This window comes from Bubalus kerabau, chromosome 5 (genome assembly GCF_029407905.1).
Source record: "Bubalus kerabau isolate K-KA32 ecotype Philippines breed swamp buffalo chromosome 5, PCC_UOA_SB_1v2, whole genome shotgun sequence".
Lineage (NCBI taxonomy): Eukaryota > Metazoa > Chordata > Mammalia > Artiodactyla > Bovidae > Bubalus > Bubalus kerabau.
In genome coordinates, this window is record NC_073628.1 from 74500547 (window position 1) to 74522085 (window position 21539).

General features: G+C 40.7%; 1 protein-coding gene across 7 annotated transcripts in view; it reads right to left on the reverse strand.

Moving 5' to 3' along the window:
* Positions 1–21539, reverse strand: part of ESRRG (estrogen related receptor gamma) — a 693887-nt gene that overhangs the window by 617312 nt on the left and 55036 nt on the right. For 4 of the 7 annotated variants that reach the window (XM_055581897.1, XM_055581890.1, XM_055581893.1 and 1 more), the window contains exons 1-2: positions 14286–14385; positions 13554–13811 (exon numbers count right to left, since the gene is read on the reverse strand). The exons of 2 other annotated variants lie outside the window; for them this stretch is intronic. The gene's annotated coding sequence lies outside the window, so the exon portion shown is untranslated. Of the gene's footprint in view, positions 1–6586; positions 6722–13553; positions 13812–14285; positions 14386–21539 lie in introns of those variants that run through there. One more of the 7 variants, XM_055581892.1, reaches the window with a different exon arrangement.

The following is a 21539-nucleotide window of genomic DNA, read 5'->3' on the forward strand; positions in this document are numbered from 1 at the left end:
TACTGGAGTGGGGTGCCATTGCCTTCTCCGACATTTAACACTAGAGATTTCTATTTAACACTCCAGCTAGAGGCCCAGAATCTGCATTTTAATGAGTACAGAAGTGAATCTAAATGTGTAGTCCTCAGACCACAGTTTTTTGAAACCTAAGAACTGAGTGAGTCCAGTTTCTCAAGACTCCAGAAGTATTATATGTATAGCAATATGTACATTAATGACCCAATAAGAGCGGTATTACCCCAGAAACCACCAAACCCTTTGCCCATTACATTTTGTATATCTCACATTATTTAATCTTCACTATATATATATAGATAAAATAATTTGATCCATTTTACAGTCATTCTTTACTAACTGAGCTATGAGGGAAGCCCATACAGTCATATACATATATATATATACACACACACTATAATTTGATCCATTTTACAGTCATGGAAACTGGGCAATGGTAATTTGATTCAAGGTCACAAGCTAGTGAGTAAATGGTTAAAAATTCACCTTGCAGTGCAGGGGACACAGGTTCTATCACTGGTCGGGGAACTAAGATCTCACATGTTGCAGGGGAAATAAACTCATATGCGGCAACTAGAGAGTCCATGGGCTGCAACTAAGACCCGATGCAGCCAGGTGTGTATATATGTGTGTGTGTGTGTGTATGTATATAATACTACATGAACTCAGCCTCTTTGTAGCCAAGTCTCTACTGTACCCAGTCTCTCTACAGACTCCCCAAACTTGAATATATCCTTACTGTGTTCTATTTGGGGTTTTCAATAAGGAAGGAAAGGAGAAGAAAGCAAAAATTTAAAGGAGTCAACCACTGAACTGCCACTTTTCCCCAATTCTAGTACCAGGCCTTTTACAGTAAGAGAAAAGCAGAGGTGTTTCAACTGCTACTAGAAAGATAAATAGCCTAGGATATCTATTCGTGCCCCATAAATACTGCTGCTCACAATACTGATGTATTTCCAGTCATTTGTGATGTTTTCCTTTTCGGTTTTTTATGACAACTGAAATTTAATACAACAGGCCAGTTTGGCAAAGGTGAGCTGTGTAGCTATGACCAACTTAATTTCCTGGACTCAGAACCCTCAGAAAATGTGAAAGCAGCAAATCTAGATAACTTCCCAATTCTCCCAGAAGCCCCCACCAGGAATATGACTTCTAACATAGCATTTCCAGGGAGAATCCATGTTAAATGTGTTCTTGGAGACTCTCCCATGAGACTTGCCCAGAGAGATTCTACCTGGTTTTTGTTGGTTTTTTTTTTTTTTTTTTTTTGACATGTGAGATTTTAGTGTATCAAACCCACCTTGATGTTGAAATTTTAAAGGGAGAGAGATGAGACAGAGAACAGCCAGAGAGAAGGTTACAGCCTCAAGGGTGAGCGGCCGCTTCCTGCCAATGGATATTCACTCTCCATCAGTTACACACAACCAGAAGATCACTTCTGTTGAGAACGGTTACTGGCGAGGAAAAGATGGACAGGCATGGAACCAGGTGCAGGCCTGGCAAGCAGAGGGTTATAAAACCTTTTTCTTTTTCCTTCCTCTAGAAGCAAATATAAACTTGCTTTATGATGCCAATCCTAGTTTCCCAGAGAAGTGCTTTGACAATAACAGCCCTGGAGAATAAAAGCTTGAGCAACCAGGGGCATTTAGAACAATAAAGCCGCCTTCTTCCCACACATATTGTTGTCAGTGCTGCCATGGCTCTGTTCCATACATTTCCTGCCAGGAGCTCACCTTATTCCTATAGTCAAGCATGGCAGTGTCTGAGTACTGAAGGCCATGGTCATGGTACCTCCTCGGTGGAGTTGCATTGAGGATCAGCTGAATCAGTATATGGGAAGATGCTCTGGACAGTACCTGGTACACAGCAAGCTCTTCATGAGTCATAGCTATGATATTGTGGGATGGTGGCTATTACATGCATTGATAGTTCAATAGCCACAATGCACATAATATATCCCAAATATTTTTAAAGTAAATGTTTGACTTGTTTTTTTAAAGCAAATATATGACATCCAAAATCACTGTGGACAGTGACTACATCCACAAAATTAAAAGACGCTTGCTCCTTGAAAAAAATAACTATGACAAACCTAGATAGTGTATTAAAAAGCAGAGACATCACTTTGCTCACAAACGGCTTATAGTCAAAGCTATGGTTTTTCAAGTAGTCATGTATGCATGTGAGAGTTGGACTATAAAGAAGGCTGAGCACTGAAGAATTGATGCATTCAAAATGTGGTGCTGGAGAAGACTCTTGAGAGTTTCTTGGACAGCAAGGAGGTCAAACCAGTTAATCCTAAAGGAAATCAAGCCTGAATATTCATTGGAAGGACTGGAGCTGAAGCTGAAGCTTTGGCCACCTGATGCAAAGAGCCAACTCATTGGAAAAGACTCTGATGCTTGGAAAGATTGAGGGCAAGAGAAGAAGGGGGTGACAGAGGATGAGATGGTTAGATGGCATCACTGAGTCAATGGACATGAGTTTGAGCTAACTCCAGGAGATGGTGAAGGACAGGGAAGCCTGGCATGCTGCAGTTCAGGGGTCACAAAGAGTAGGACACAACTTAGTGTCTGAACAACAAAATGACTTGTTTGTATTTTTTATATTTATTCTACATCCCATGGGGGAAATGCTAATCATGAAATCATCCATTTATAAATAAAATCTGAAAATGTTAAAGCAACCTACTTTCTCCCTTACCTTTTAAATTCTGGAAAAGCAAGGCTTTTCGTTCTCAATATTGTTGAAATTTGAGGTTGAATAATTCCATGTTGTATAGAGAGTGCCCTGTGCATTGAATGGTGTTTAGCAGTATCTGTGGTGTCTACTCATCAGATGCCTAAAGCACCCTCTTCCCAGTTGCAATAATCAAAAATGTCTTCAAACATTGTCCTTGAGGGTTCAAAACTGCCCTTGGTGAGAACCACTGGTCTAGAGTCATTCTGAAACAGACAAGTGAACTACAGACACAGGTTCTCTAAAATATGCCTCAAACATAAGATGCTGTGTCCCTACTGGGGATTTCACTCATGCTACAAATAGCCTTTTACTAGCAGTGAAGTGAAACCCAAAGCCTGACGGGGATGGTGAGATGCTTACCCACTAACAAGCTATGGTAAGCAAAACAGTCCAAACTTCTTCACTTATGCAAACTCAACATTTAATTTTCTGCAAGATTACCCACAATAATTACAAAGTTTCTATAACCCAGCCTCAAAAGCTTGAAACTCTGAGATCCATAAGAATTGATCTTTTATCTTTTACCTCTGCCGTGTACTGTGTCTGTGTAACATAGCAGATGAGTGAAAGCAATGTTGTCCTCTAATTTCTAGAAGTAAGAAAGTGAAACTTTAAATTATTAAATAATCCAGTAGAGAGATATAGAGAGTAAACCTCTAGCGTACAAACATTTTAAGCATGCATCTTTCAACTGAACAATTTTTTTGTCCATATGATAATAATAGTTTGACATTCTAAAAGTAATGCTGAAATATTAGCCGGTAGCTGCCGGTTAAAGATGGTTTGAGGCCAAAAAGCTGACATCTCTGGGACACCAGTGTGTTCACTCTGCCAGTCACATACAGTACTCTTGAAGCATTAGCAATAGCTTGAATGGACTTCCTACCAGGAATCTGCGGTCAAATGCTGACTAATGCCAGATCAACTTGAAGATTTCAGAGCCATTATGAAATATATAAGTACTCTGACATAGTCTGAGAATGAAGACAAACCAAGAAATTCACACTATTATCAGAACTGGGTTAGGATCTTACTGACCAGGGATTAGAAAAATAGAGCTCAAATGAGAAAGAACACACATTCTTTCCACTTTCTAATATCCACATGACTTATAAGGTTTCATTCCAAAGGGGGAAAAAAGAAATGGCACCCATATTTTAACTAAGTATCAGGCCAAGGCAGATTTATCCGAAGGGTATTAATTGCTCTGGTGAAGGAATGTTGCACCATCCACTCACACACTGGATCTCACTTAGTTGTTCCTTCATGTTTAAGATGCTATTACTGTCCTGGATTATGCTCCTATGACGGGGTGAAGGGGGCGGGGCATTGAATGACCAGGAACTAAGTGTGCATATACAAGGTCATTTCTCTTTTGCTTAGAGCTGCCTCGATTCCATCTTCTGAGAAGCTGACCTTAGGGTCACTCCAGTGCCTGACCTTAGAGAGGAAAGTCTGGGGACTGAGGCAGGGAGAAGTCACCAGCATCCTGTATGAGCCATCCAGGGGCTCATACTCCCCTTTCCCTGTCCCCTGGCCTTCATCTTTGTTGTTTAGTCGCTAAGTCATGTCTCACACTTTGCGACCCTATAGACTGTAGTCTGCCAGGCTCCTTGGTCCATGAGATTTCCCAGGCAAGAATACTGGAGTGGGTTGCCATTTCCTCTTCCAGGGGACCTTCCTGACCCAGCAATCAAACACGTGTCTCCCAAACTGCAGGTGGATTCTTTACTGCTAAGCCACCTGGGAAACCCCAGCCTTCATCTTTCAGTTCAGTTCAGTTGCTCAGTCGTGTCCGACTCTTTGCGTGAGGACAAAAATCAGAATCTTTGCACCATCCTGTAGCCACAGGTACCGCACCCACAACAAAAACAGACATCACAAGTTATTTCTTCTAATATTCTCAGGGCTGTTTTTTCCCCATCTTTTTTCCCTTTTCTAATACCTTTCCCACTCAATTTTCAGTCCTACCCCTCACCAGCCCTCTGTCAAGACTGGAATTGCTAAGAGGTAGAAGCAATCTAGATCTAGATGTCAGAAGACTCAGTTTTGAGCCTTCCACTCTCTTTCTAACGGTGTCCCTCTGAACAAGCCACTTAATCTTGCCAAGTTAACTTAGCTATCAAAGGGAAATGATAATTTGTGACTTCATAAACTTTCACTACACAAATATCATGTGTTATTAGAAGAAATACTTAAAGCTAAAAGGGGTCATTCTGCATGTTATTTCAGTGGACCTGGTAAGAAAACAATTATTTATCAACAAGCACAGTTATTCTCAAGCAGCTTTCCTCAAAGCTGGCCAGATGGTTCCATTACTTTCTAAGGGAAAAGGTGAAAAGCCATCACATTTACCCCTTTTTAATCTTCCTTTTCTACCTTCATCATTTAAACACAGAAAAAGGGTTATTGGGCAGTTACCAGATTTTCCCCTGAGAAGGAAAAAGTGTTCCTGGTGGTCTAACTTTAGGGATTCTGTTTAAACTGATTGAGAAGGTGGTCTGACCTTGGCATTAACCTTGGAAATTACGAAGCTTTCCAGATTGGCCTCTTTCCACTGTACCTGGACTGCCTCTCGTTTCTCACACAACAGTTTGGGACCTCCCTCTTTTCCTGGCCCGTTGTACTTAACAAAAACCCACATCTTCAAAACAAGCATGCAGAGCAGAAAGTACTTCTTGAAAGGGAGCTCCATCTGCCTTACAAACAGAGTGCCAGTCGGACATATCGTGGGAGCAGCAGGCAATTGTCTGGGGAAGAGACCATAGCATCTGGTGGACCCAGGAGGCTAAGCACAAGAAGGGCGGGATTCTCTCCAGTGCCCAGCCTGGATTCGAGGGGAAAAGAGAACGTTGTGAACTACAGCCCTGATGTCATTCCTTAAAGATCAGGAGATGGTCTTCCAAACTCGAAGGCAAGACGAAAACCTTCAGGGAAGGGTCAACCTCTCTTTCCACTTAGAAGAAAGAACCTCATTATGTACACAGGTGTGACTCTTCCATCCATGTGTCTCCAAGTTCTTAGAAACTGATTAAGTGATAACCGTACCAATTAGAAGAGATCATCGCAAGAAAGAGAAAAGTCTTTTTCTGGAGGGTCAAAAACCAGAGGACGTTCATATCTGCTATCAACTCCTCTGATCTTAGGGAAATAATTTAACTTCTGCACAACTCCTTTTCTTCATCTGTACAATTAGGAAGAAAGTGTCACTGAAAACCCACAAGATTTTTTTTTTTGAAAATCAACTCAGGAAGTAAAAACCTAATTTTAAATAAAAAGCATTAAATATTTAATAATATTCTTAAGCATCTTGTCTTCTGCATATGAATTAATCTAGCTTATGCCTATAGCTGCAAAAGCACAAAGGGACTTTGGAAAGTCTTTGTGTTCACATCTGTAAAAGCTAAAAGATGGTTCTAATATTGTCTGCATGTCAGTGTACCTGTTTCTTTCTCTTCATGTGTATATATCTTTGTATGAATCTTTCTGTCTCAAAAGGCAGAATAATGTAGCAGGAGAGTGCCCTGGATGTAAAGATAGAATGCACAGAGTAAATCCCAAGTCCATTATTTCTGGTTGTGTTGCTTCGGACAAACTAACGTCTAAAATGAGGATGATGATTCTGGATCATCTACCTCCATGATTGCTTGAGTGTTAAATGATAGCCATGTTCTCTGCCACCTCTCTCTCTCTCACTCTTCTCTTCCTCCTCATTATTCATTACCCTTTTCCACCACTGCCTCTTATCTCTTCCTGTCCTTAAGATCAAGTTAAAGTATATTTCTAGATTTTCCCGATTATCGAGTGAATAAAATAAATTGCTTTTTACCGTGATCATCTTCCCTGTTTCTGGTTTGAGTCTCCTGAATGTCCTCTGTGTATGTGTGTATTAGTCACTCAGTCGTGTCCAACTCTTTGTGACCCCATGGGCTGTAGCCTGCTGGGCTCCTCTGTCCATGGAATTCTGCAGGCAAGAATACTGGAGTGGGTTTCCATTCCCTTTTTCAGGGGATCTTCCCAACCCAGGGATCGAACCCAGGTCTCCTGAACTGTGGGCAGATTCTTTACCATCTGAGCCACCTGGGAAGCCCCTGAATGTCCTAGAAGAAATCTATTTCATGATTCTTGGGTCTCTTTCATTCCAGAAAATACGCATTTTCCACCAACTCTGCAAACTGTTTCCGACTTCGTGAGCAGTGTAGGGGAGATATGTATAGAAGATTATAAATTGGAGGCCTTTGTCTGTCACTCACTAGCTGGGCAAGTTCTATTACCTCTTATAGGCTCCATTTTCTCATTTATAAGACGCAAGTAATGCTATCTATTTCAAAAGAATAATGGGAGAATTAAATCAATTATGATACCATTTAAAACACATGGCATAACGCCTTTTTAAATGGTAAGTACACAATAAAGAGCAGCTTTTATTATGTTAAAACTAAAACACAATTTTATTATTAATGATACCATGGTGTTAATAATGGTGATTTTTCAGAGGGAATCTTGAAGGTAGGATGCTGCCCCATCAAATAGCTTAGAGACAAAAACTTCTAAGAATTTCTAACACTTACTGTGCACTAGACATTTTTCTTACTATTAATACTTTCCAGGTATTAACTCAGTTATTTCCTAGGTCATCATAGTTCATGAGTGGTTGATTCAAGGCTCAAACCCATCAGTTCAGGACTAGGATGTAAAGCACCATTCAAAACGCTAGGAAAGACAGCATCTTCTAGACCAACCAGATTGCTAGTAATTTGGTACCAGTAACATAGAACTGGGGGCTTTTCTGGTGGTGCAGTAGTAAAGTATTCGCCAGCAATGCAGGAGACATGGATTCAACCCCTGGGGCAGGAAGATCCCCTGGAGAAGGAAATGGTAACCCACTCCAGTGTTCTTGTCTGAAGACAAGAGAAGAACAATGGTAACTACCCCAGCGTCCAGTGAGTAGTCTCATGGACAGAGGAATCTGGCGGGCTGTAGTCCACGGGCTTGCAAAGAGTCGGACATGACTTAGCGACTGAACAACGACAAAGTACTGAAGCCTATGATTTTTTTCCTAAACTTTTTCATTTATATTAGAGTATAGCCAATTAACATACTGTGATAGCTTCAGGTGGATAGCAAAGGGCCTCAGCCATACATATAAATGTATCCATTGATTTTCTTTTTAATTTAAATGAGTGTAGATATACTTATAACGGCACAGCTCTTGCTCACCAACATTGGGATTTCCTCTCTACGGTAGGAAAGTAAGCAGTGTATCCAAACTAAAGCTTTAGGACTTGCTTCTAGCCCTGGGTTCATCTGTAGTATGAGGACCTCAGGTGCATCAGCATTGGCATCTTTTCATCACTACCACCACCATGATCATCATCACCACCGTGTTACTATTTATTGATCATTCTTTGCCAAGCATGGGCTTTCCCTGATGGCTCAGTGTTAAACAATCCGCTCAGTGTTAAAGAATTGCCGGTGCAGGAGATTGAGTTTGATCTCTGGGTTGGGAAGATCCCCTGAAGAAAGAAATGGCAACCCACTCTAGTATCCTTTCCTGGAAAATCCCATGGACAGAGGAGCCTGACAAGTTAGAGTCCATGGGGTCACAAAGAGTCAGACACAACTCAGCAGCTAAACAACACCACCACCAACAAGCATCCTTCATACATATTTTTCTGCATGTGTTAAAGCAGAAAAAAAAAATGCTGAAAATCATTGAGCTACACAATTCCAGATGCCGTTTGAAGACTTTCCTCATAATTCTACCCTACAGGACTCCACCACCAACCTTGAAAAGAAAAGAGGATGACAGTAATATTTACTGATATCTATCTTGTGTCAAGCATAAGATTAGGGACTTTCCATACATAATCTTATTTAATCCTCACAACAAACCTAAAATATAAGCATTATATTTATTGCTTAGTTATTGTCACTGATTTTTTATTATTTTAATCTCAGATGTACGATGAAGAAAATCACAGCTTAGAATGACTTGGTATCTTTCTCAAGGCTCACTGAGCTTCTAAATTACAGCTTGAGGATTACAACTAGATGTATATGTCTCTTTTGAGTAATATCTTTAAAATAGCCTTACCATTTACTAAACTGGCTTGTTTTCTTCCAATGTAATATAAACTCGCTCTTTTTTGGTCTGTTCACTGGAAGGCAGGAGCCCTTAAAAGAGTGCCAGCCTGGGAATCAGAAATCTCAGCTTGTAGCCCTGGCTGTACAACTCACGGGTTGTGTGACTCTGGAACAGTCATTTATCCATTTAAAATGAGCCATCTCCAGCTCTAATTCTACACACTACACTGCCTGAAAGTAGATAGCAGACACCCGTCATCACTCACATGATATCAATTCTAATTGCAGGCTTTCTCTCTGCCCTTGCAAGAGAAGATTATGGAGAGGGACCTGCTGCACAAGAGCATTTGTTGACCAGACCACCAGACAAGGGTGGTTAAGGAGGAGGTTGGCTGGGAAGTGTGAGAAAGTCATCCACCTTACAGCTGTCCTGGCCTGAACGCTACCATGGATAAACAAGAGTCCCTCTCTAGAGAATCCTGCTGGCATCTCATCTTCATTCCTTTCTGGAAAAAAAAAAAAATTCATATCCCTGTGAAGAATGTATTGCCTTCGACACGCAACTGCCAAAAACCCAACTGTAGGCAAAATCCATCTGACAAAAATCCCTTAACTGCTTTGATTCAGTTCTTAAAGGAGATTAGTGGTTGGAAGGTCACAGAGAAGCCAACCTACTGCACACTGCAGCCTGGGGTTTCAAAGCTCTCACTACTAAGGGGATCTCCGTACCTCATGCCCCTTCCCTCCAGGCTGTTTAATCAATGAATCAACAAATAGTTACCGAACGAGGCTTCCCTGGAGTCTGCAGGTCACTTCAGATGTGCCTCTCCAGTTCAATAGCAGGAGAAAGAAAAACAGATTTTTCTGACTCTTCTTAAAGTTTCCATTTATAAAACCAGGACTAACATGAAAAGACTGTGGGTCTCTTCTCCCTCTTTTTCTCTTCCCTTGAACCCTTCTGATTCACAAAGAAAAAGAAAATGCTATGGAGTTGAGAGAATAAGAAGAGATAAAAGGAAGGAAGGGAGGAAGGAGGGACAGTAGGAGGTAAGGAAGGAAGGAAAGAGGTGGGGAGACAGACCACGAAGCAGAGAATCAGAAGCTTAGAGTTCAGGAAGGTCAAAGGACACAGCAAACATGTAGACAATCTTCTCAAGATAAACCACAATGGAAAAGAATGTGTAAAAAAAAAATATATATATATGTATAACTGAATCCTTTTGCTTTACAGCAGAAACTAACACAACACAATAAATAAGCATACTTCAATAAAAATTTTTTTTAAAAAAAGAAATATCTCTTTGGTAGCATGTAACTTTCATGTTTACTACCCTGTGAATTACTACTGCTCTTTAGTAGATGTGATTATCTTTGAGAACTAGTTACCACTAGTTTCAAGCTTTTAGGATTGATGTAATGATGAAGGTCTTATAATTCTAGGTGTTCTTCTGCTTTCAGCTCTGGCAACAGGATCACAGAGAAAATGCTCACGTTGCCTCAAACACCCACAGTATCAGAAATCAGAAATACACACACCAAAAAAAGGTAAATAACTTTCTAAATAATTTGCATGGAAATGAAAAAGTACATGGCAAAAAGATATTACTTTGGGCCTACAGAAAATGTTATGTTAAAAAAACGACACTAGGTTACACACTAAATCACCATCTCCCAAGTGATGATCAAGTTACTGCATGTACACCATCACTCGAGCAGGACCGGCCCATGATTGACTGTTGATCTCTGACCCAACACTTAGAGCAGGATTCTACTTCACCAAATGTTTCCTCAATCAAAAATAATAATGAAACTAGGAACAGCTTACGAAGCACTCACTATATGCCAGACATGGTGGAAAATACCTTCTATGCATCAGCTCAGTTAACCCTTTCACCTGCCCATGAGCGGGCCTGACCCTCCTCAGTCTACAGAGGACAATGTGTCCAACAGAGAGGTGAAATCACTTTGCTCCACTTCTTAAGCACAGTGATCAGGTCCGGAACAAAATCTCCAACCCAGGTCTCACTCCACGGGTTGTGCTTCTAACCACCTTGTAGCTGACACTTTACTCCTGTTCTTCGGTGTAGGGAATCAAAGCTGGGAAAAGTAAAAATACTGTATTTCATTATCATTTATCACCTCACCAAGACTTAGTGTTCCCCTGTCAGCTTCAAATTGCTCCTTTCCCTCACAACATGAATGACTACAGTTTCTTCTTTCTTTTAGATAAGCAAACCTGGTATTACAAGAGCTAACAAACCATGAAGCTATAGAAAACCATAACATTCTAAAGAATCCTTCGGTCTAAGCATGTGATGAGGCACGCCAACGTCTTAAAAAGCTCATTAAAAAAAAAGTTTAAATATAAGTACTGTCTTTACACTCATAGGCCTAAACAAAGAGTCCACTAGATAAAACTCCTGAGTGGATACAGAAAAGGCTGATGCTCTGTTATCTTACTGAACTTCTAAATTACAGCCCCCAAGCTTTTTTTCATGTGCTGATGGGGTCTATTGTAATGAAGCCATTAATAGAAAAATAAACAACCCAAATTCTATTATTCAATATGACATCTCTATATGTACAACAATGCATCTATTCAGAAGTATCTGTATGATAAAAGGAGATAAGAGATACATACAGCATGATCTTTTGTTCCAAGATGATACGATGATTTCTACCATCTGTGCATAGACCAGTTCGAGTCTATTTCACCTTGAGACATAACACACGTAGACACAGACCTTTCCTCAGGGTGCCCAGGATTGTCCAACACAGTGACTCTGAACCCCTTCATTCCTGCACACTGGGTACCAGCCAGGACCACCCTCCAAATCTGGCTTCTAAGTGTCCCCTTTCCCCCCAACTCTGAAGACTAGAGTTTCTTTTTTCATTTCCTTTAACAAACACAGCTGAGATCAGTACCAAACAAACCACAAGGGTAGCACTTGACACATATACAGTGTTAATGATTCCTGGTTGAAGGCAAATGTATGAATCTACAGCCACGCTCACGTCCAGAAACCACTTCTGTCCGAGAAATGCAAATCGTATCGCAAAGGCGCGTCCTTGTAGAACTCAGCAAAGGTCTGCCTGGGCTCCAACCTAGAGGTTAGACACGGCGCTTCTCCCAGAATCTGCCTGTGCTCATTACCATATTGCAGGAGTGGCTTCCAAAGCCAAGAATCAGTTTTCAGAAAGGCCAAGGTTCTCAAATAATCCGGAGATTTAGGAAGGCAGAGAAAAGACAGTGGCATCACATAAAAGCCAAGGAACAAAATGACCTATTCCTCCTACATCAAAGCTTGAGGACGTCTAGAGCACACTTTTAGCACGACCTTCCATGGAGGAAGCCCAGGAAGACACAGATGTCCTTTGGGTTTCTAAAAGGAAGGTACTTACCGTGAAAACCCACCAGTCACCACGCTTTGCCCAGCATGACAGTGGCCACCCTTCCCCACGGAAGCACAGCCTGGGACCCACCAAGTTTGTGGAGCTGTCTACTTGGGTTGCTTGGGAATAGGCGAGGGGGGTGAGGGGGGCAGGGTGGGCAAGGTGGGGGAGAAAAGACGGACTTTCCCTTTAAAACCGAACAGAAGCTGATTCCAAATCACATGACCTTTTACCGTAATTTCTATTAAAATCATTTCATGTCTGGTTGCCTCTGCTCTCCTGGCTCATTTGTATTGTTTACAACAAGTCATTGCACTGGCAGGGAGTGGGGGCTGAATCCATGGTTACCCGTTTTTACATTCACTAGTTAAATGGAATGCAGTCCTGCTGTGGGTTTCAGGGAACCAGCTCTTAAGAAACCACAATCCAGCTATCAATCAGCCTAATCGGAGAGAAATTAATCTTATAAACCCAAGTATTGGTACATATTAAAAATTGATGGCGAAGGGGCACGGGCTTTTTATTGGTTGGAGTTATGAAAGTGGCCAAGCTGACATTCGACTTAGAGCTTCAGAGTATTCGGTCTGTGGTCTCCATCTGACAGCCGTACACGTTGTACAGCTAAACAGCTTTCAAGAGTAACACGACCACCCTTGAAAATAAATCCTCCTTCCCCCCACCCCCACCCAATTTTGTGAGCATTTCCTTCACCTGGTTGCTCTTAGGATCCAAAGAGTGCCTGAACAACAGTTCAACCAGACTGCAAACCAGCAAAGTAACTTAACCAGATACACACAAGCCAGTAAAACATCACACCGACAGCCTTGGGTAGGATTCAATTAAGACAAAAACCCCAGTGGAATGCTCTTTATGAGTAAATTAAAACTGCAAACTAATACGTTTCACTGAGAGCAAGGACGGTCCAAATTCATTCTACTGTCCATGAATTTAGGTGGTTAATTCTTCTAAAAACATTCCGCAAAGCAAACTTGTTTCTCAAGATGGACATGCTTGGCAATTATCATTCCTAATCAAAATTTACAAGTTTTCTAGTTTAATGCCCACCATCTTCGTCCCACAAGTCACATCTCCACGCTAAATGAGAACAGCAAATAGTTAAAGCTAACATATTACAACCCCATCTACTGCAAAGTCACTGTATCAGAAGCTAGAATTGATTTGTTTCCTCAGAACGAATGGAAAATGAATGTAACAAAACGTCAGAAAAATCCCTCCTGCACTGCTAATCGGATATTGTATAATGGTTGATTGCAGCTCTGCCCTGTCCGCTCGCTGCCTAAATCGTACATACTTACATGTTCTGGGCTCTTCCAAGAGTTTGGTGCAGTTTCAAGGACAAATGTCTTAAGGAAGCCTCTCTACTGTGCAGCAGGGAGTCTAGCGCGGATCTGATGACAAGAGCGCGGTGCTAAATCTGACAACACAGAAGGAAACTTCCTGCGTGCAGAGGAGATCTTGGAAAGTCTCGGGGTTAAAAAGGCTGCTTTGAATGTGCTGGGTGATCTGCTCCCTGGTTGTGTACACACAGTAGCAGCTGATCTGTGTTTGCAGCCCTGCAGAAAGGAACCTTTACTGAAAACCAATGGTATCACATTTCAGCAGAGCTGGTGCCAAGGGCTGGAGAGCAGAACCACCTTTGACAACTTCACACAATTCAACCCAGCAGACTTACCACAGGTCACAGAGGAGTGTACAAGGCATCTCTCCCCTCCCACCCCATCCCAGGTTTCACCTCGAATAGGTTAACGCAGTTCCCTAAATACTGTTACCAGCTCGACTCTGCCAAGAGTACAAGGTATTTCCTGGACTTTTATTAAATATAGTCCCCAATCCCTGCTGTCCTGACCTACCATGGACTGTTATTTTTATAGAATTTTAAAAAATGAACCCTAATTTTTAAAAGGCATGGCTCTCTGTTATACAAAACTTCAGATCCATGGTAGGTTACTAATCCCGCGTTGAGTACTTCAGGCTCCCTGGACATTCCTCACAAATAAACCGAGGAAAAATAAATCAGGATTGGAGACCTGGGTATACCCAATTCCGAGTTCAGAAGTCAGAGTTTTCAAAGTCTTGTTTGGTTGGGGGCCATCTTTTTTACTGTTGATTCTAAACTGGCCACAACTGTAAAACTTCACTCCAGGTGGACCTACTAATAGAATAGGGCTCTTGGGATTTTAGGATTGGGCAAGCTGAGTATGAATATGCTGTTTGGTGCAGCATCACCTTCTTTACCACCCTACAATGGAGGAGAATGGAGACCTTGCCAGCTCCAAGAGTGAAAGTGAGGAGTGTAAGGGATAGAGGGGGTTTAGGGCCGGGGTGCTGGCTGCTGGGGCAAACGTAATTCAAGTCCCTGGTTAACCACCTCAGTATCTGTGTGTGCCTCAGTGTCCTTCCTGATGACAAGTTTAGGCTATGGTATATTATATGGTCTTTTCTCACAACTGCACATCCGACTTCAAAGGGTAGAAATCAGGGCTGACGGTTTAACCAAAGGCCATGTTCAATGCGTCAGGCAGCCCAGGGAAGTGTTCACCTGCTTCTCTGAAAGCTGGCCCATAAGCTGCCTGGGCACCTGGTCAATTACCCACATCTTTTGCTTTTCATTTTGCCCACACTACGGTTCAGATGTAATGGTCATTCCCTACCCTGTAATGTAATGACAGCTTCCTATCCTGACCCGACTGCTTTCTACCTACTTGAGATTGAGTTATTTAAAATCTTGAACTTCTGATTCTTCACCTATGAAATGGAGACAGTATATCTACCATTCAAGATTACTGGGAAGATTTAAAGAATAATATAGGTCAAGGGCTGACCCTAGGTGCCTGGTATGCATGCATTTATCAACATTTACTGCGCCCCCTCAGAACAAGGCCCAGGGCCAGAAGCAGGGGTAAATGTCAGCTGAGACATGACCCCTACTCTCAAGCACAGTGCTTCCAGTGTCTTTCCTCCTTTCCTCCTGCGAGGTGTGTAGTCTCCATTACACACCAAAAAAATTTTTCAAATATTCAGTCCCATTTGATTCTATGATAATCTAATAAGACAGATAACCCTATGCCCATTTTGCAAGTGGGAAAACCATGGCTTAAAGAAGTGAGAGTCACACAGCTTGTAAATAATAGCTGGGGACTTCCCTGGTGGTACAGTGGTTAAGAATTTACCTTTCAATTCAGGGGACACAGGTTCAATCCCTGGTCAGGGAACTAAGATCCCACATGCTGCGGGGCAACTAATCCCAAGTGACAGAACTAGAGAAGGCTGCGCACTGCAACAAAGACCCAGACCAACCAAAACACACAAAAAAACAAAACCTGTAGCCCAAACTTCAATCCAAGTTCTGATTCTGTCACCATACATATGAATTTGTCACATAGCATTCATTTTCTGCACAAATCTACATTGTATTGTTATCTTAATAGTTTTATGTGCATTATTGTACTTCCCTAAAGATAGCGTTGGAGAAGAGAATGTCAAGCCACTCCAGTATTCTTGCCTGGAAAATTCCATGGACAGAGGAGCCTGGCAGGCTATAGTCCATGGGGTCACAAAGAGTTGGATACTATTGAGCCTCTGAGCAAAGATAGTGTAAGTCTTTAAAGAGAGACTTAAAATTATTTTCTATTCTCTTAACAGACCTAGCCTGACACTAAACATCAGATCAGATCAGTCGCTCAGTCGTGTCCAACTCTTTGCGACCCCATGAATCGCAGCACGCCAGGCCTCCCTGTCCATCACCAACTCCCGGAGTTCACTGAGACTCACGTCCATCGAGTCAGGGATGCCATCCAGCCATCTCATCCTCTGTCGTCCCCTTCTCCTCTTGCCCCCAATCCCTCCCAGCATCAGAGTCTTTTTCAATGAGTCAACTCTTCGCATGAGGTGGCCAATGTGTTTAATATATTTTCCTAAATGTAAAAGCAACTCAAGCTGGGTTCATTTACTCCCTATGAGCACTCTCACAGGAAGCCATAGCTTCTCAACAAATAATGGTTGGGAGGTTCTTTGTTGCTGTCCAGTGTCTGTGCTATATCTTCATGAGAGCTAAGTTGCTTTAGTCGTGTCTGACTCTGTGTGACGCTATGGACTGCAGCCCACCAGGCTCCTCTGTCCATGGGATTCTCCAGGCAAGAGTGGGATGCCATGCCCTCCTCCAGGGGGTCTTTCCAATCCAGGGATGGAACCCACATCTCTTATTTTACCTGCATTGGCAGGTGAGTTCTTTACCACTAGCGCCACCTGGGAAGCCCATGCTATGTCTTCTGCTGCTGCTGCTGCTAAGTCACTTCAGTCATGTCTGACTCTGTGCGACCCCAGAGACGGTGGCCCACCAGGCTCCCCCGTCCCTGGGATTCTCCAGGCAAGAACACTGGAGTGGGTTGCCATTTCCTCCTCCAATGCATGAGAGTGAAAAGTGAAAGTGAAGTTGCTCTGTCGTGTCCGACTCTTCGCAACCCCATGGTCTGCAGCCTACCAGGCTCCTCCATCCATGGGATTTTCCAGGCAAGAGTACTGGAGTGGGGTGCCATTGCCTTCTCCAACTATGTCTTCAGTTACTTTCAAATAATTATACACATGTCAAAGTTTTTAACATTGCCTCATAATTAAACCACCCCAAAACTGTTTTCTTCATTGGTTTAACATATATTCTATACATTAAGACCCAATGAATTTTGATAGGGAACATTTAATATTTACTTTTAAATTCAAACTTGATCCTTAGATATCTCATGATTTCTAGGTTCCCTTTAGTTTCGAGGTTTGACAAGTCACCAAGTATAGAATTACATTGATCATTATCTTGTGAATTAGAGCAGAACACACTGCCAACCAACCTCAGGTAAAACCCAAGCAGATTTCTGAATCTTTTAAAAAAATATACTGTCTGCACAAACAGTCCAGATTTCTTCAATAATTCTTGATCTACTGCTTCACTTTAGGTTTTGAAATGTAGTCCATTTCTGATGGAAGAATTGGCTAGATACTTATCAGTGAATCCTACATAAAAATCTTTTTGAAAGAGATCTGTATATAATCTAGAATTTGGGGTTCAATTGATGCATTACATTAATTAGCTCTGTTATATCTTGGAAATTTTTCCTTGAATGAAATTTATATCATTATTAATTAGTACTTACTGCCAAACAATGATTCCTTCAGCCTTAACAAAAACCCAGGGAAGTCTAGATTAACATCAATGTCAAGGCAAAAGTGGAATGACGGGCAGTGTTTGAGACAAAGAAATCAGTGACTGGATTCATTGTTTTTGTTTCCAAAGTCATTCACACGTGTATTTAGACAAGCTGTGGCCATCTGTAAGGGCGGGTAAATATGTTCCTTGCACACTGGCATTGCATACATTAGAATTACCAGGCTTGCTCCATTCAACTGGCCAGCTGCATACTATTTCCTGCTTCCTCCCTAAATAAAATATTATGTAAAGTACCCACCACATACTTGGTCCACAGTTCTTGGACCAGAGAGGACAAGAAACACGCTTCCCAAAGACCACTCTGGAGCTAAAGAAATCGACCTCAGCCTTGGGCAGACCTGTTCAGCATGGAGAACTGCTTGACCCAGTGACTTTTCCTCACCATATAAAAATACAGAGAATATTCAAGCGCTTTTACAGCCATGAGTCTCACTCAACTCCCACAACCATCTTGGAATCAAATGCTTTTCTTATTTACATGTTTACCGATACGACAAATTCAGAGAACTTAATAATTTCCCAAGGTCAGACAGGTATGAATGGCCCAGGAAAAATTTCAAAATGCGTGCTCAAACTCTAATTCCAATACTTTTCCACATAATTCACATACCATATTCTCTTCAGGAAGAATGTGCATGCATTAGCTTCCCTCTTTTTCCTTTTGGTTCCTCATCGTACAGATCAGTTAAATGCAGACCAAGCTCTCTCTCTCTCTTTCAAATACACACACACACGCACACACACACACACACACACACACACGCACGCACGTACACACACACCCACCCATATGCCTCTTTTCTACCTTCAGCTGCCTTCTATCTTTTCTTCTCTCACATCTTGGCCAAATACTTCAAACAGAATTGTTTCTCTACATTTTTTTCACTTTCCCACTTTTCAATAATTGGCTGTCAGAAACCAAATCATATTATAGGTGATAAACTTAGGTGTACTGCTAATTTACACTATTCCCAGGTTAAGAAATATTTTGCAACCCTGTCTCTAAAAATCCTGAAGTTACTAAAAGTTTCATTCATAAATTTTTTTTAAGTCCCTTTCAGATACTCTGTAATAGTTTCCATCTATCTTTTTTAACTTCCATTTATATGTGTATTCTCTTAAACATCAACCCTCTAGAATCTAGATAAATGATAAACTATCAGTCAGTTTTATTGCCTTTATGTTACTCTCATCACTTGTTTCATAACAGCACTGTTTTTTTTGCATTTTTTTCCATCACTGATGTACAATAATTTACTCTAATAAGTAGTGCAAAATTTTATGGCCTCGCCTAGTAAAGTCATCTGCATTTAAGATTATTTTCTGTGGGGGAAAAAAAAAGCTGGTAACTAATAATTAATCTACAAATGAAAAGTTTCAGTGTAAAACTTGAGTGTCTAAGTTTCATGAGGCTTTCATTTCAAACCCCTGAACCTGAGCTGACTTACTACTCTACACATTAACATCTCCAGTCATGGCGTAAAGGCTACGCTTATGTAAATACTTAGCTTATAGAAGAGAAATAACCCAAAGTATGATTAATTGGTTTATTCATTATTAATCAATCACTTAATTCAGAATCACTGGAGACCATCAAGGCACACTCCTTCATTTCAGAAATGAAGAAACAAAGGGACAAGGTTCTCAGATGAAGAGGACGGGCAGGTCATACTATAAACTCTGCTCAGGACCATTTTGACTGTCCCTGAGCTGACTGAAGATCAATGTTCAGTAATACCCATTAGCTAAAAAGCACAAATTTCTAACTCTGATGGATCCAAAGGGTCCTAAAGGTATTATGTCCCATTTCTGTAACCTTTGGAAAATAAATGTTCATCCTAAATAGAACATGAATTTCTAATAACCGAATTAAACGGTTCATCTAAATAGCCAACTTTGGATTTCTCTCCACACATAATAACTTGGAAAAATATATAGCCTGTGTTTACTAGAGCGCTATAGCCACAGTCTCTAAGAAGAGCTATAACTTGCTAACAATTTTCCTGATTTATGTTTGAAAACATACAGGGCATGAAATGATTTCTGCAACCTTACATTTTCCTCAAGAACACTGGTAGGCAGAAGAGAGGTTCCAAAAATAATGCTGGATTGCTTGTTGCAGCCTCTTTTTTAATAGAAATGTGTGATGGGCAATTATATGTGCTCCTCCAAAAAAAAAAAAGCATCATTAGATTTTTTTTTTCCTGATTAAGGAAATTTTTAAAAAAAGAAGGAAGGATGAGGATGGAAAGAGGAAGGGAGAGAGGAAGGAGACGGTGATAAAAGCATCTCTTTTCATATGATGTTTACATTATAAAAACTGATTGCCTTCTTGCATAAGAAAATGCAATAGATATTCTTCTAAAGAACAGCTTATAGATAATGTATGGTTACAAACCGTAACACGCTTATACAAATGCTAGTTATTTTCTGTTATCAGTGTTTAACATATATGGAAATTTACCTCACAATCTATAATTGTGCTAATTAAAACAAGTATTTGTGAATATAAATTTTAATGGTCATAAAATCAGCCTTATTAATCTAATATATCTTAGAGTGAGATTGAATTTAAATGGGTCACTCTGGTAACACAGATACAGGAAAACACAGTTTATCCTACCACATAAGTATCAGAATAGGAGTACAAAAGTTTTTCTATGCTTCATCTAAAGTTAGCATCCTAAATTTGAATCTTCCAAACAGTCAAAGATCACTGTGACAGCTACACATATTTGCCACGTTAAAAACAAGAATTCATTTGTGTAAAGAAAGAAAAATCAGGACATTCATTAGTGAGCATCCTTTATAGGGCCCTATCCAAGTTATTTATTTTACCAGATGTGCCATCTGAAACAACTCTAAGTGTCCATAAGTAAATAAGATAGCTTTGATTCTCCAGGGTCTTGCATGTGACCACAGGAATTCTAAACGTATTTAACCCCCCTTTTGTGCTAACTATGATCATTCCCTTGTTTACACAAACAAAAGTATCTTTCACAATAGAAATATAAACAGAGGCCTGACTTAAAACTACCAATGATTCTTCTTCACAAGCACAGGTATTATTGAGCATAATGGTATAAACACATTGTAAAATAGTTAAAGGTGTACATATCAGAAGGAGAATGGGAGGAAGAATTTACATCCAAGCAGCTACGGGGGGAGTGAGCCTTCGCAATTGGAAATCATTCAGGCACTTGAATGAATGGCATCTAATTTCCAAGGAAAAGGAAACTGCCCTAGCTATGTGAAAAAGAGTCTTAGCATCACTACCATATGTACTTAGGGAATTTTTATTTAATGATTTCCAAAGATATTTCCAGTGACCTGAATCTGAAGATTCAAAACCGGAAAGTTGTGTGTCCACTTTCTATGCCAAAAGACTGAATTATTTTCTGCCATCATCTCTCAAAAGAAGGTCCTTCTCCTTGTTGGCCACCACTTACCACTGATTCCAGTACAAAACACTATTACTAATTAGGTTGAAAGTAATGTAAAGAAGATGGTTCTAGAGGAAGATACTTGAACTTTCCTGCAGCACCGTATACCATTTGCTCACCTGAGGCCATAAGGAGCATATAGGACTCCCATACAATTCCCTACTCTGATTCCTAAGGTCCACTTACTCTACTGGAATGACACTGCTAACCTCAAAAACTAAACTGTAAAGCAGAATTATTTCACAGCTTTTTAAAAACTGACAACAAAGTGACGAGAGAAAATTTCTTTGTTTGCACATGAGGTACATATTTTGACTTTATAAAGATACTGTAAGTGAATTTTAAAAAATCAAAATATTCTGAAACTAGGTAATCGTGACTTCAAAATGGCAGACTCTATTGTTCACAAAGAAATTTTCAGTTGGGTTTTTAATACCAGTGGTTCAATGGAAAGATTCGCCAACTGCTCCCTGGAGAAAAAAGAAGAGATCTGCATTTAAATAGAGATATAGTATTTCCAAATGCACAGTACCTAGAAGGCAGATACTGTCCAGGTTTCTTAGTAAGTTGAGAGTAACTCAAGTGGTATTAGGTACATTTTGAGGCTGTAGCCTCTTCAT